Raw genomic sequence first — 17,232 nt, forward strand, 5'->3', positions numbered from 1 at the left:
TCGCTAATTCCCAGTATCCAATTTTCACAAAAATGTTTCAGCCTTTGGGGTGTTTGCTCACAGCAATTGGAGTGTACGCGTTTCTTGTCCGTTACTGAAATACTACATTGTAAATCACACTTTTCTGCTACAGTACTGGTCCCCTCACTCAGCCTCTTCTATTTCCTCCTTCCAAATGCCCCAACCATATCGATGTAGAGCTGCTTAGATAGGGAAATGTCATTATAAATGCATTCACTTGTTATTCTGATATTCTAGGCATAAATGTATTTTCAGTAAATCTGGGCTTTCCTGTTCTCCATTGCTGCTGATAAAAAGCAGAAATTAAATTCTATTTCAGGAAACGGGGTGAAGGTGCTTCTAATTCCTGATTAAGTTTTAATTCCACATTATCTATGGTAATGCAGTTTGAAGGAAATTACTATCATCTTAAACAGAAACAAGGCAGCTTGCTTCTTTATACTTCACTTGCTTATAACATTGTCATGGTTTGATGAGCACACCCCAGGAAGCTAACCCACAAAAAAAGGTGATATTATTAGGCAAAAAACTGAGAGGACCAATTTCTCTACAGTTCCTGAAACACCAAGATCACACACTTCATTCCTGCTATTTTCAAACAGCTGCTTTATTACTGATATAAAATTCATGGCACTGACACAAACATTGCTGTGGAACAAAATCTGAGTAGGAGCTTTGAGAAGCAGCCTCTCAGAATTCGTTATCAACTCATCTTCCCGCTCCACAGCGATCATTGCTAAATCAGATGTGCCAGCTCCTGATGCACCACAGTTCAGAGTTTAAGACACTAATTTAAACCATGTGCAGTTTCAATTCAAGTCAATACCTCAGGGGTGTGAACTCTAATTAGGAAGAAGCTGGCACACATTCAGTTCCATTGCCCTTGCATAGTGCTGTCTTAAAAACACTCTGAGTAAACTAACAGCACAAGCGTTTTTTGCATTTTCTCCATCAGGTCTTGATACTATGGCAGAACAACCAAACGTCCTATCTGTTCTGGTTCTGCCTTTTTTTCTTAAGCTCTTGCAAGAGGTAGAGTCTAAAAAAAAAAAAAACAACTTTAAACATTTGGTTTGCTGTGGTGTTAATGAACTTAGTTACAACATCAGAAGGTATTTAATTTACATGTTTCCTACGATCAGTCACACCACGTTAGTATTTAGCAAGCTGTCCTAAAAAACAAGAACTATCAGAGAACTAACTTACACTTTTATAAAAAAAAAAAAGTTGTCATTTTTTAAATTGCTCCAAAACAGCATATGTATTGACTCCAAAGCATGAACTTTGATTTTGTGTGTTGTTCATTTCCAGCATTCATTTTCTTTGTTTCTCCTGCAACCTGTGACAGCTCAGGCACACATCTTCAGGCTCTCCACCAAGTTAGTGGGATGGCCACAAGTGGTGGCTAACCTGAGGACAGAGAAGCTGGCAGCAGGCACAGACCAGTCCACACACAGCAAGCACCAAAATGAATCGGAAAGCTCAAGGCTTTCTTGCAAGGGAAGTGAGTAACATCTGGGGATTGTGACACTGAAACAGAAGCAAAGGAGAAGTAGCAAAGCCCACAAGCCAGCTGTGGGACTGTTGGTCACACGTTCCCACAGACTAGCAGGGAGAAAGAACCCCCCGGTTTACCAAAAAGAATGGTGAATCAAAATTAACAACCAAAACTTCTCTATTAAATTCACCAGTAGTGTCAACTCATACTTCGTCTCTAACTCGACACCTTTGGCCATAATGGCCAGCACTGTGTGTCTTTAAAACTCGATGTCCCACCACACCTGATCCGTCTTAGATTGCCGTGTATTCTCCTACGACACCTCCCAAGATAGATGAAGCTTTCCATAAAAGGATGTTTATTTCAAACGACAAATCAAAACTAACACAAAGCATTTGGTTGAATATCCCCAGAATACATTTAGCCTGGTGATTCTTTTCAATTCTACTATCCAAACCACATTCCCATTTAATACCAGTGGCCTGTAACATGAGTACCACACACCATACACTGCCATACGGAAAAACTACAATGAAAACAGGAAAGGTCCAAGAGTAAAGCTGTTTTCTTTCAATATACATATTAAGCTGTGGTTTATTTTAATGCTCCTTTTAATTGCAGCTATTAAAAAATACTCTGTTCTCACCAGCCTTGCAAAGCACAGGGCAAGGGTTAAGATCAGCAGCAATCCCAGAGAAGGTGCAAGGGCAGGGGAAGGGAAGCTGGTCTACTTTTAGTTTATCTCACGATCTTCATTCCTCAGACAAACATTCTCATTACACAGAACAGGCTTTTCTGGCCTCAAAAATAAAACCTAAAGAAAACACTACTTCTATTCCTCAGTATTAGTAACATGACAAATCATTTGATTTTCTGCACTGTGTTTCCTGTGGAACATGCAGAACTTTTGCTAGCTTTGTTGAACATTTTATGATAAACTAATCAATTCTCAACAATACCTGTTTTAGACAATTGAGGAAAATCAAGGATTGTCTCCTGAATATTTTTAACCTAGTTTCTAGATGCTGCATACGCTGAACAATGACACAACTTGGTTTAGCAGTGACACTGCAATACTTAAAAGTAACTATTCCCTATTGAACACCAAGGTAGTTATCTAACAGGTATCTGGTGAATTAAAAGGAATTGGTAATGTTGGCCTTGTTCTTTAGAGCTCTATCTCACATTTTAAGTCAACTGAATATTCACACATTGCGTTTTCACATCCAGCCTTGACTGTGAGCACACCCAGATTACATCTACCCACAACAGCAACACTGAGTTCATCACAAAGCTTGCAATTCCCATGACTGCTAGTCCCTGATTAAAGAGTGACTCTATAAAATGCATAGTGCTGGAAGCATCTACTAAAATTGCTGTGTGTTATCTTGTCAAAATTGTTGACACGATTCATGACTTACAAGTTGATATATAGCAAGCATTTCTGTGAAACCCCAAGTATGTGAAAATCTCTAATTTACATTAAAAAATAGAAGTAAAGCTGTAATAGCATTCAACTGGAATTTGATTAAATACTCACAATCTGTATCATGAGACTTGGAAAACAACATGTGCTGGAACACTGTGCTACTAATATGCAAGACAGGTAGCCCCAAGCAACAGACTGTCTTAAAAAAACAAGAGCACAAGAGTAAGATGTTTTTAGATACTATTATCTGTAAAGATGATTCCTATTCTTTTGACCTAGATCTCATAATAGTATTGTGAAGCTTCTGCTCTTTTTCAAGTTTCCCTGACACTGCTACGATTTTAAAGCATTCACCTGAGAAGAGATTCTGGCAATTGGAGGTCTGTCATACTGTGCTTTGTGACACCAGGAAAGGGAACTTGAAAGAAGTTTACATTTCTGATTTCCTCAGGGCTCCCTGTTTCATGAAAATGCTTAATTGTGTGACTGTGCAGCTAAGAAGAAAAAAATCATTTTAATAATCTAAACAGCCTCAGTCTGACCAAATCACCGCCTCTGTTTTGTAACTCAGAGTTGCATGGCCTCAGTCAACCAGCAAGTTGATACCTGCATATTAGACAAACTTGAGAGCAAAGCTTCCCTTTTAATCACTTGTCCTCTAACTCCATCGGTCTTTTGCTCTTGATTATTCAGCAGAAAAGATATAAAGCTATTGTCCTTCCCTGAGACCAAAGCCTAGCACAGCCTATAATCCTGTGATTGACATTTGCACAAGGCAGGCTGAAATAACAAGATTGAAATTCCTCAGGCATCTTAACTCTTATTTCACAGGTGAGTGAATTACTGAGCTGCTACATAAGCAGGAGAACCAAAGCTTTAAAACAGAGCTAGTTGTTCACAGCAAGAGGCAAAAACCCAAACACTTGATGTTGATGATTTTAGCTCCCAATCTCACCTTGGCATCAAACTCAGAGCTGCAGTTGGCATTGATTGTACGGCAAAAGCAGCATTTCGGGCAGTCCCAGTCCTTCAGTATTTTGTACTCCTTGGCTAAGGCATGCCTGCCAGCCCCTTCTTCTTTACCTTTGTGTACCTGGGTTTACAAATGCTCTTCTCAAACACATTCTACTCATTCAGTGTAGAGTATGATTTAGCTAACTTCCTGTAAGCAGGAAGGAGTTGCAAAACTGAGCAGCATGCGTTAGGTCACTCCAGCCTCTTCTGGGTCTAGGTTTATGGACAGAGGTCAGGCTTACAGGTACTGGCAGATGTTACAAGTTGTCTTCCGAGGAGGTCTTAAAAATCTAAGAGCTGCCACACTAATTCAGATCAAATACCTATCTAGGCCAGTATCATACCACTAGGTGACAAACATATGTTTAGAGATAAGTATAAAAGTGGATCACTCTATATTAGGGAAAAATTACATGGCTGTGTTTCAGCAAACTCTTGGGAAGTCAAACTGCACCTATGCTACAATACCCTTAAAAACTACTGATGGTTCTAATATCCAGCCTTATCCTTCTTAATTTCATTTATAATTTGGCCTCTACAACATATGGCAGACACATTCTGCTGTTTGTACTGCATAAAAAAATATTTTTTCATTAAAGTCATCTCTGTGTACCATTGTTTTGTAATGAAAAATGGCAAGTTATTCATTATTCACTTTCTGTACCAGTTATGATATTTCAGGCAAATCTACAAGATATTGCTTAACCATCTTTACAGGTCTGAAAAGCACTAGTCATAAATGAAGCTGTCCAATATCCCTGATCTCCTTTAGTGTCTCCTCCTTCGAGCAATTTCTTGTTCTACAACATCATTTTTGAGATGGTAAGATGAGAACTCATGTAACATGAGCACAAATATAAAGAACTATTTACATAGTAGCATAATTTTAGATTTATGATTAGCTCTCAAACATTTCAATGGCTGTGCCAAAAAACAAGCTGTGCCAAGCTCATCCACTCAGGGGTTTTCTTAGTATGAATATTTAAATAGTTCCTAAATGTCTCCACCATTTTTACCCGTTTATTTTTAAATCAGCCTCCTCTCACATTAGTGCTTTTCAACAGTTATATCGTGAACCAGACATTTTGCTCTGTTCAGGATTAAGAATTGTTTCTCTTCTTGCAGTGTCTGTCTGTGTTCCCAGAAACAGCCCTCCTCTGTAGAGTTTAACAATCATTCAGAATTACACCTTGTTATACTTAATTTGCAGAATTCTTCCACCCACATACTTTTCCTTCTCAGCTGTGACTAAAGCTCCCTGCGCAGTCGGTCAAGTCAGTAAGAGCTCTAACACAATGCTCCTTCCAAGTACCATGGAATTGCAATCCACAAAGACAAATAATCTTTTGAGGCCGCTAATGCTTAACATGTTTAACTGTGATAATGATCACTTCTCCAGCTACTCCACCACTCCGTCACCAGCATACAGCTCGCTCCCTACAACAAAATCACCTTCTGTTCATCACAGTTACAAGGTCCTGCATCACTAGCCTCCTTTAAAGCAGAAATAAATACAAGTTCATTCATGTTAGCGTATAGTATTTTGTTTCATTTGTCTTGCATAAATAAAGTTGTTTTGCTGTGTACCTTACTTATCTACAGCCTTAGCTGCACTTAACTGGCATTCTTTCAATTACTTTCTACCTGGACTGTAGTAAATTATTTTGCTTATTTTGCCTTATTTTCTTCACGGATTCAGTTCTCTTTCTGCAAGATGCATGACCTCAAACTGTCCGAACGTCTCATGCCACAGCCAGTAAGTGACCGCTGGCTACTCCTACTCTGGTAGGAGGGAGAAATAAAACCTGCAGTCTTAGGGCACTTTCACAGTCCCCTGCTGAATGACAGCCCCGGCCCAGCCTGGCTCCCTGCCCACAGTTCAGCAGGACAAATCCAGACCAAAGCCTAAGCTTCTGAAGTCGCTCAGAAGGAATTCAGAATTTTACACCAGTCTGAATTTTGCTTTCACAAATGTCTAGGCGGGGAAGTCCTGAATCAAAAGCAGCTCTGTACAGCAAATAGCTGTTTCTTTCTTAAGCCTGCTGGAAGCGGAAGGACCCATCCTGCTCTCCGGACTGCATGCACCCCCTTGAAAGCACAGCTCAATTATGCATTTCCTTCTCTTACCGCAAGCTCGCAGGCAGCCGGTCACAGAATGCAGTCACATGCATCTGCAAGCTCAGAGCAACTACCTAGGAAGCTCTTCTGTAAGTGCTTGGTACAAACCCCTGTGTGCAGCTCAGCCTATGAAGACAGAACAACAACACGTAGAGGTGAGCAGCAGCGGAAGGCAGCAAGCAGACAAGCGAACAATCAAACAGGAGAATTACTGTGGTGAGGGAAGAGAAATCGAAGAAACAGATCAATTAAGAAAAAGAGCCCCAAGAGAGAATTTTCTTTAGACCCATGAATACAAGAAAAATATCATTGTAGAACAATTTGAAAATTAGTAAACAACTGATTTCAATATCAGAATTTAAGATAGAGGTATTGTACTTAGTTCTGGCTCTTATCGCTACAACAGAGATATTAAACCTTTTTCCTCAGGGCTAGGAAAATATAATTGACCTTTAACTATGGAGCTCTCCCTTCCATTTTTCAAAACCTGCAAACAAAGCATTGACAATAGCTCAAGGCAATTGAAGCCCTTGATGCTTCATGGAGGAATGGAGGAGACTGACTCCTCCATTTAAATTACTGACTTTTAATTGACCAACCTTAGCTGAGGAAAAACAGCAAGGCACCAATACTATCAAGAAACAGTATCTCACAGAGGTCTGTTCTGCGGTTTGTCTTTAACCAAAAGGTTCAAGATAGGTCGTCTTTAGCATTAACACTCAAAGAGACTGCCCAGAACATGACTTCATTACGCGGGACTCTGAGATCAAAGCCAAAAATATGCCAGCTGGTTTGGTGAACAAAACCAAAACGTGTGGTATTTAACTTTATGCACTGCTTTCATCATAGGATTTCCAAATACGTAGCCTGAATTTAAAACAGTACACACAAGTCAAAAAAGTTTCTGTATTCACAGAAGTTCACTTTGAAACTTAATAGACCATCTTTTTTCAGCCCAAAAGCTTATGCAATGTCTTCCATTAAACACAGAGGCTTTTTCTATCTGCTCCAGCAGATAGAAATTGCTGCAGTTATGCTCTGTAACTTGTGCTTTATTACACCATGCTTCTTTCCAGCCATTTCTCCACGTATATTCTGCATATGATCAGAAGTCCACTCAAATCCAATAGTCCCACAAAGGGAGCTCGTCCTAAAAGGGGAGCTACTACTGGGGTAGAGAAGGGGGCACAGGAGGAAGAATACTCCCAAAGCTCTGCCGCCTTTAAACAGCACCACCCCTCTTACAGCGTGCTGTAACACGACTGCTGAACAGATTAAAAGGGAGAAATGAGAAAGCAAGGGTAAGGGTCATGAAAAAAAGAGTACAGACAGGAAAACCAGGAAGCAAGGGTTATCACTTTAAATATATGAAAGCCAACATTATTTTAAAGGTCTGAATACTGGGAACTGTAAAGACAGGTGGAAAGGCAATTTTTTTGTTGCTTCAAATCTCAGTATCTTTTAAAATGTTTTTAAAAAGTCTAACAAAATAGGGCCCCAATCCCAAAGTCCCAGTAGTAAATTAGAATAGATTTAGTTATTGATTATTAGAATACAGGCTAGATTACAAAGATAAGAGCTGGGCACAATTACAACAAGGGTAATCAAAAAAGGAAATGATTACAAATCTAACTGCTGTATAACAATACTTTCATTAACCATCCCATCCCTTTTTTCTGTACAGGACTGAGACCACCTCACTTGCTTTCCTTAGATACTGGCATAACTTGGGGTACTCTCCTTCTGAATCTTTCCTAGCCCTTTTTAAAAGCTATTAAAAATTAACACAACCTTCTCTGACAGTCTTCAGTGAATCATTCCAAGACAAAAAAAAAAAAAGCATGCTGACACTTTTGATACAGTTCTTAAATTCTGAATTCAAATTATTATCTTTGTTTCATATCACACCATCCAGGACAGAAAGCAACTGCCCTCAAAGCTGTACAAAACCAAACAGAACAATTTTAATTGACCAGCTCTTTTCCACAGCATTTCTCTCAATACAATGTGACATGTCACGTAAAAGTCTGTCTCAACCTAGTGTCAGAATTATGAATTATGTTAGATATGGAAAAACAACGACTTTTCATGATCTCACAGCTATACACAATGGTTAAGAAAAGCACAAAATTGTATTTCAGATGATCCCCCCCAATCCTGTGGAAGAAGACACCTCTATCAATAGACTGGACTCACTGTTTATTTCTGAACAGTGAAGAATCTGAGAAAGCTTGAGAGCATTACAAAAATGAGGAGGTACTGCACAGAAGTGTCCTTCAAGGGCAAAGTTTTCTTGTAAGAGCTTTTCTTGCAAGAGCTTTTCTTGCGCAGGCCTATGCCAACAAGCAAAGGGGCACCTGACAGTAAGTTTTAAGTTAGCATTTACATTCTCTTACAGTCCCCGAACACGTCACAATTGATGGGCAGATACAGGACTACCTCAAACTTTGCAGGTGCAAGGTAATTCTCTATAGGAAGCCTTAGAGGTATCCAGGTAGCCTTTGATCAGCTAACAGAATCCACCCAGCCAACACCTACGTGCATGGGAACTCCCTGATAGAGGCTGCTCTTAAAAATACAACTTAGCTGTCACAGTGGCCATAGTACAAAATGATTATTTTGTTTAAGCATAACAAATGCACGAGGAAGCATTAAAATACTTCTGTAATATCCTAACACATCAACTTTCTAGTCTTCATCACATATTTAGATCCAGGCTTCGTTCAAAGGATTAAAATAATAACGCATATAGAATGTAGAAGTTATGTGTATGTACCCACATATATATGGGTGTGGGTGTGTGAACATACACACACACACCATACAGTAGATGATTTTAAAATCTAGTAGTATTTTCACAAGACAAAGCAGGAAAAGGAAGCTAGATAAGGTTTACTGCCTAAAGCTCATTGTCCATCTTAAGCAATTACAGCCAGAGACCAAACCGTTTTCATTTTCAGTAGAGATATGGATTTACTCTGTCTTCTTATGGTCCGTAATAAAAAACAGATCGGCACTCTGTGAACACCCTCAGAATAGCCGTGTGCGGCTTCCACTACTGCCCTACAGTTCATTAGTTAACGGAGAAGTCATCCGTGCTGCCTCTAGCTTCTCCCATGGAAAGATGGCAATACTGAAGACTCCAACCCTTGAAAAACAGGAATGGAATTTAAAGCAAAAATCAGTTTTTAAATACGAAATCTTAAGTCTCTTCAGGATAACTAATAAAGTTCACAAGGTATTGTGTCTGTTCCTCTGCAGGACCAGCAGTTCTTCTCTACATGAGGAAACAGAGATAGTTCAATCTAATGCAATGCTTTGATATAATGCTCTCATCATCCCACACTTCTACTGCTTTCATGGAATTCCTAGCTTTGCTAGACACGTTTACTTCTACATCACAAAATACTACAGACAATGTTTGAGACTGAACACTAGCTTTACCTGAGAAAAGTCACACTATAAGACAGCAACAAAGAAGTAGGATATCTAGCACAGCTGTGAGAATGGGTTTCTTTCCAGGTTTTACTTCTGTCCTTTGTCTTGATAATCTACAGCTACCAAAAAGAATCGTTTGTGCACCCTCCAGTCTTTTTTCCCTCCCCACACACTAAATCTTCATAATGGTCAAAAAGGATATTTAGGACACGATCAAGAAGCTAAGTAATAAAGGAATTCTTTCTTTCATGTTAACACGTGTGAATTCAATCAGGTTATCCAAAACTAAACACTGGACCAAATCACATTATTTTTGTCAAACCAAATCAAATTTATTATACAGTCTGACATTCTCATTTATTCAGTAAAGATTTCCAATATATATCTTCAAATTGTAGTTTAAAAAAAAAAATAAAAAAATAAGCCAATAACTTCCAGTCTGTCCTTATTTTGATAACGAAAGGAAGAGAGACATGTTTATATTTCAAATTCCACACCCAGGCCTCGTCCACAAAATTTATTACCACCCTGCTCCGTAGTTAGAGAAGAACAAGTTAAACAAAACAAAAATGCACTGCAGAACAAGCGGCCCTGTCCTTTATCATGAAATAACAGCCCAATAGCTCATCTCAATATGATCTGAAACACAAAATGCAGTCATTTTCCCTCCCCAACCAAGGCACTCTTCTTCAATAGTGTTGCGCTGAACTTCATTTTTCTATAAGAAGACTGTTATACAACGTTATTTCATCAAATAGAATTACTACAAATGAGGTTAAAGTGCCAGGATGGTTTCTGTAGTCATTGCCTCTTCAGAAAGGCATGACTCTTGACAGATTTTTATGATCAGGTAATTCTTTGATAATAGATGTGCTTATATGACAATCACAGAATGGGTTGGGCTGGAAGGGACCTTAAAGGCCACCCAGTTCCACCCCCCTGCCATGGGCAGGGACACCTCCCACCAGACCAGGCTGCCCAAAGCCCCATCCAGCCTGGCCTTGAACACCTCCAGGGATGGGGCAGCCACAGCTTCTCTGGGCAGCCTGTGCCAGGGCCTCACCACCCTCAGAGTGAAGAATTTCCTCCTAACCTCTCATCTAAACCTCCTTTCATTTAGTTTAAAACCATTCCCCCTTGTCCTGTCATTATTTCATTGATCAAAAAGTTGCTTTCCATCTTTTTTATAAGTCTCCTTTAAGTATTGAAAAGGTGCAATGAGGTCTCCCCAGAGCCTTCTCTTCAGGCTGAACATCCCCAGCTTTCAGTTTTTCTTCACAGGAGAGGTGCTCCAGCCCTCTGATCATCTTTGTGGCCCTCCTCTGGACCCACTCTAACAGCCCCACATCCTTCTTGTCCTGTGAGCCCGAGACCTGAACACAGGGCTCCCGGTGGAGCCTCACAAGGGCAGAGCAGAGGGGCACGATCCCCTCCCTCCCCTGCTGGCCACCCCTCTGTTGGTGCAGCCCAGGACGCAGTTGGCCTTCTGGGCTGCAGGCACGCACTGCTGGCTCGTGCTGAGCCTTTCATCCACCAGAACCCCCAAGTCCTTCTCTGCAGGGCTGCTCTCAGTGAGTTCTTCTCCCAGTCTGTGCTCATGTCTGGGACTGCCCCGACCCAGGTGCAGCACCTTGCACTTGGACTTGTTGAACCTCATTAGGTTCACGTGGGCCCACTTCTCAAGCTTGCCCAGGTCCCTCTGGATGGCATCCCTTCCTTCTGGGGTATCGACTGCACCACTCAGCTTGCTGTCATCTGAAAACTTGCTGAGGTTGCACTCGATACGACTGTCTACATCGTTGACAAAGATACCAAACAGCACTGGTCCCAGGACAGACCCCTGAGGGACAAAGCTCGTTACCAGCCTCCACCTGGACACAGAGCCATTGACCACCATTCTCTGGATGCAACCTTCAAGCCAATTCCTTATCCACCAGACGTTCCACCCTTCAAATCCATCCCTCTCCATTTTGGTGATCAGGATGTCATGTGGGACTGTGTCAAAGGCCTCGCAGAAGTCCAGGTAGATGACATTGGTCTAGGTAAATGGTCTTCCCTCATCAACTGATGTGGTCACTCCATCACAGAAGGCCACCAGACTGGTCAGGCAGGATTTGCCCTTGGCGAAGCCGTGCTGGCTGTCTCAGGTCACCCCCTTGTCCTGTATGTGCCTTGCATTGCTTCCAGGAGGATCTATTCTAGGATCTTTCCAGGCACAGAGGTGAGGCTCACCAGTCTGCAGTTCCCCGGGTCCTCTTTTCTACCCTTTTTAAAATGGGAGTGATGTTTCCCCTTTTCCTGTCACCAGGGACTTCACCTGACTGCCAGGACTTTTTAAGTATGATGGAGAGAGGCTTGGCAGCTCCATCAGCAAGTTCCCTCAGGACCCTGGATGCAGTGCACCAGGCCCCATAGACTTGTACCTGTTCAGTTTCATCAGGTGGTCTTGAACCCGCTCTTCACTTAAAGTGAGAGGGACTCTGCTCCCCCCAGCCTTCACCTAGGGGCTCAGGAAAAATACCTACAGGTTCACAGACAATAACTACTGTCAGTATACAAATCTGCAAGGAGACCTTAGCAGCATATTAGAAATTCTAGAGCCATTTCCATTTCAGAAATTAGGTTGATTTAGAGCTATGTGATATTTTCTTACTATATGACACCAGGAGCTGCCATACGTCAAAATGAATGAACACATGCTACTTTACACTTAAATTTACTTCAGATTCTCTTGGATTCCACAGAAGTCTTTGCTAGCTGTTTTATTATGACATTACAAAGGTGAACATTAGTCTGACTCAGGCATTTAAGCTCAAGCATGTCACAACTCCTACTTAAATTTCTGTAATCAATACATGCAATTATTTACTTCTTTACAAAAGAATTGTTAGTATTATCTCTATACTACTAAAATCAACTTTGTTTCTCTCAGCTGAATCCTTCTCTATGTTGTACTCTTTAAGAGGGTACAATGTTAAGCACCTGAAGCCTACCTACACTGAGTGAGCAAATAACCAAGATAGACAGCTGTAGCCTTGTGGTACACACAGCTTAATGAAATCTTAAGAAAAATTGACAGAAATAGGAAAATAAAGCTCTGACTAAAATATTCTTAGCAAGAAGACAAAAGGTTATTGAGAAAGGAGGCAAGAGTAGCAATCCCGTCAACATCACATTTTGAGTAAATACCCCAATCCGATACTGAGAGTGGATTTCTTAAATTGATCCACACTAGGACAGGATAGATATCTAGGATATATAAATAGAAAAAAAGCAAATAAACAAAACACATTTCCCATATACATACCCTTGAGAAAAAAAAAAAAAGAGTAAGGTTAGAGGGTTTTCGAAAGTTCTGCAAGCAAAAAAATAAATTAAGCCAATGACAGTCACCATAACACTGTGCAAGACGGGTATTTTCTCCTCAAAGACCGACTCTCATTAAGAGAAGGTTGAAAAGCACTGTGCTAGAGAAACATTGACAAGCAAAAGCAGTGGATCATTTTCTGGCACTAAGGTACAACAACGATGTCATATATTCAAAAAAACCTGACAGCTGTGCAACACCTAATGGCCCCAAGAAGCTAGTTATAAAGAATTGCGCAGTAGAGAAATCTGGCACTTCCCAAGTTATCTAAGATACGTATTCCTCACCACTTTAAAGAAGTATCACATGGTCATCATGACCTGTTCAGAAGTACTGATTAAAGGCAAAACCAAAAACTCACTCTACAAGGAAACTGAAAAGGTGATCTTAGTCTCTGGACTTAGGCATTTGATGGTTGGACTTGGTAATCTTAAAGGTCTTTTCCAACCTAAAAGATTCTGTGATTTGCACTGAAGCATTCAACACATTAATCAATCCTCTCTCCATACATCCATAAGCCACATGTTATCATCTGGATCTTTTACATGCAAAACTCTATCCTTTAACTTTGGGTAGAAATTTAGAGTAAATGTTTAATACAAAAACATCTTATTGCATATGGCTTCTGTCATATTCATTTACACATGCCTGGTTTTTATTTTGCTCAGCTTTAAGACAGAGATTTGTTCTAGCTGAAGCCAATACTAGTCTGACTAAAAAGAAGAGCTTATCATTCAGCTGAATGCAAAACTTAGCCATACCTCAGGGCACCTCTTACTGAACTGGGCTCTACCAGTGCTAAATAAAGGACAATAAACAAGCTTGCCTATCTGTAAGCGAGTTGACCTCTGAACATGGGCATTTGTTGAAAATGCTACTTCACAGACCTCTCTCAACGCAGGTCTCACTTTTAAGGAGAAATAATTCACAGAGGACTGGAACTAACCATTTTGATTAATCTTCTGCCTGATTCAGAAAATACATAAATGGCTTGTACACGCTGCATGAGAGTCCATCTATTATTACCAAAAGCAAATGCTAACCATTATTTTTAAATAGCGAAATATTATTCTTTTTAAGTAGTGTGGGTGACTGAATGCGAAGTGAAGTCATACCAACTATATTTTATTATTACATACAATTTTAGATATAGTCTTGATCCAAGACAAAGTGTTTTCGCTTCAGAATGTGAGTCACTTACCTTCTACTTTCTTGTTTTTCCCACCTATTACCAAAGTAATCCGGATTCACCTCCACCAGTTCTCACCACTGACTTAAGGGGGTCAATGCTGAGCAGTCCCAGGATTGATCTCGCAGCCTTCCATGGCAATCAAGGTCATAACAGACAAAAAGCTATTCAGCGTCAAAGAGCACTGTAATTTCTTCTTCTTGTGTCATCATCCTAATACTATTCAAACAAAAGCCTGCAAGTAAGTTACAATGCGATGTAGCTCTCCCAGCCAATTCTAGAAGAGGAATCCTGCAGTTCCTTTGAAGCACATTGTTACCAGCAACAATGGAAGTTGCTCTATAAAGCTACAACCCAACAGAGAAGAGCGTTAAAAAAAAAAAAAAAGGCAGCTTTGGATTCAAAATTGAGTCACAATTAAGTAATTCACTACTTGGAAGTTACGTTACAGAATTTCTGCCCCCCAGATATCAACATTTTCATTCACATGATGCGCGCCACAGACACCGTACAGCTCTAACACACTGGTATGTGCTGTAACAGCTGGACTAAAAGAAAGGCTAAGAACTGGAAAAAACAGACACTTCTGATGAGATTTCTTTTCTGAAATAACGCTCACCATTCGCTTTACATTGGGGGCCTAAACCACGTATTTCACTCTATACAGGGAGACTTTAAATCTTGCAAAGAGTTTCCCAAGAAGCATAAAATGGAGTAGGAGGTCTCAATACCACACATGTGGTTTGAAGAGAAAAGAAAGCAAACACAGCAGAAAAGAAATGACGGCTCCGATGTCTACCACAGCAAAACCACCGTTTCCCGAGGCAACTGAACAGATTGGGCCACTGCATCTGGAAATGCCGACTCAGTATGGCAAATGGCCAGCTCCTGACTGCGCACCCTGACTTAACGGTGGCCAGTTTCTTCAAACATAAAAAGAGTACCAGCTCTGTGCTTACTGAGAGTGTCTGTGAAAGGAAACTTTTGACAGACTCATTCAGCAAGACATCCCACTGCAGCCCTGGTTTAAAAAAAAAAATGTAATAGTAATCATTAAACACTATGATCTAACTAGAACAAAAAGTTATTAATAATTTGCTGGTTAAGACTCTACGAAAGCTACAAAAACCTAGAGGTTTTTATAGGAACCTAGAGTTTCTGTAAAATTTGACACATTTCTGTTTTCAAAGTGGTAAAATAAAACCACGTAACGTTACAAACTGACTTTCAGAAAGGTTTCGGGAAACAATAGAACCAACCCAATCATATTGTATATATTGTGCCCAAGATTTATTTCCATTGCAATAATTCCAACTCCATGCAACCACAAGCGTAACGTGGCATCTGTACAACACTGGAGAAAAGAGCAGTAGCAGAACAGGGTGCAGACGACATTTAACTGTTAGAGCCTGACGACCACTGCCACAGAATTTCATCCTGCGCTGGTTCCACCTGTCTCACAAGGAGAAAGGAAGCTCACTTATGGTAACTAAAAAAAGTAAATTAATACCAGGATCAGGTGGAGGCTTTTATGTCTTCCTATAGAAATCAAAAAGAAAAGGACCTTCCCCTTGAATTACTTTCTATAACACGTAGCCATACCTTTATGCCATCACATACACATGCTTATCGATTACACCTAGCTACGTTATTTTCTGTAACATGTAGCCATACCTTTATCCCGTCACTTACACGTGCTCATCAGTTACATCCAGCTCCCCTGGTCTAAAGACGGGGCAATCAGGACAAGAGGGGAGCGCGGGGCATCGGGACGCGTGTTTGCCCGGCGGAACAAAGTAGGACCCCCAAGGGACAAACACAAAGCCGAGAGGCTAGGTCACGCTTCCTCAGCCACCAGTAAGGTCTCACTGAACCAAACGCAGTTCGAGTTAACGCAAGAAGCACGTAACGCTGTGAGGAGCAAAACTAAAGCAGGGAAAACTCCAAAGCTGCCTTATCCCAGGAAGGGCTCCTAGGAAAGAGGTGCCCGAGCGGGAGCACGACAGAGACGTGCGTAAGCTTAAAAACAGGTATCGGACAGCGAGAACGGACGGAAAACGCGAAGACAGGAGGGCAAAACACGACGATTTCTGTCAGTACCCGCAACAGGCACTTAAATTAAATAAAACACGGACAGCCCACGGCGGCTGGACCCGGCTGGGGCGAGGGAAGGGGCCGTGAGGAGGCGGCAGGGGCAGGCAGGGGGCTGCTCGCAGCCGGGCGGTGCGGGGCAGATGGCGGAACACAAGGCACGGCAGGAGGAAGGGCACCGCCGGGGGGGGCTCGGAGAGAGCCAGGTGGCGGCGGTGCCCCGGGAGGGCTCGGCCCCCGGAGGGCCGGGCGACAAGGGCAGGCCGGGCCCGGAGCCGCGGAGGGGTTGGGGACGGGGCTGAGGGGACGGGGCGGCGCCGCGATGGCCGTTACGGGGCGCAGCCGAACGGTGGGAGGAGGCAGGGAACGGGGGGTCCCCGTACTCACTTCTTGTGGGGCGGCTTGTCCCTCCTGCCCGCCGCCGCCGGCTGCTTGGGCCGCCGCCTGCGGGCCTGCAGGGCCAGCACTGCGGGGAGGAGAGAAGAACAACCGGGACACGGCGTTAGCAGCGGCTGCCCTGCCACCCCCCTCCCCCCCCCCCCAAAAAAAAAACCATCTCCCGCTGCGGTACCTTTGCGCGAGTTCATCGCCCCGCGCAGCACGCTCCGGCCGGACTCGAACCCGGGTCCTCACCGCTCCGCCTTGCCCTGCCCTGCCCTGCCCCTGCCGCGTCCCCGCACCGGGCACCGGCCGGCAGCAGCGGCACCCCCGCCCCGCCCGGCTCCGCGCCGACACCCAGTGCGCAGGCGCAGGCGCTGGCGGCGGGGCCGGGGCCGGAAAGGCGGGGGCGGGGCCGCGGCAGGTGGCGGCGGGAGCGCACCTGAGGCGAGGCGAGGGGTCGGTGCCTGCTGCCCGCCCGGCCCCTCGGTGGCAGCCTGTTGGGCTCCGCTTTGCTTGTTGTTTATTAATTATTATTGTTATTGAGGGGTGCGCCCCGCACTGTGACGCTGTAAACTTTGTGGCAGTTTATTCTAATAAAGAATTATTTCGTAGAATCATTAATAAAGACCTCCAATATCGTCTGGTGCAACCGCCCCTACCACCAGTATCACCCGTTAAACCACGTC

General features: G+C 42.5%; 1 protein-coding gene across 2 annotated transcripts in view; it reads right to left on the reverse strand.

Moving 5' to 3' along the window:
• SRPK2 (SRSF protein kinase 2) overlaps window positions 1-16,910 on the reverse strand; it is a 144,805-nt gene extending 127,895 nt beyond the window's left edge. Inside the window, exons 1-2 of one of the 2 annotated variants that reach the window (XM_080575350.1) lie at window positions 16,737-16,910; window positions 16,553-16,631 (exon numbers count right to left, since the gene is read on the reverse strand). The gene's annotated coding sequence lies outside the window, so the exon portion shown is untranslated. The remainder of the gene's footprint in view (window positions 1-16,552; window positions 16,632-16,736) is intronic. The other variant, XM_080575348.1, reaches the window with a different exon arrangement.
• Window positions 16,911-17,232: the final 322 nt, after the last annotated feature.

The sequence above is a fragment of the Anser brachyrhynchus genome (genome assembly GCF_964034855.1).
Source record: "Anser brachyrhynchus genome assembly, chromosome: 1".
NCBI classification, from domain to species: domain Eukaryota; kingdom Metazoa; phylum Chordata; class Aves; order Anseriformes; family Anatidae; genus Anser; species Anser brachyrhynchus.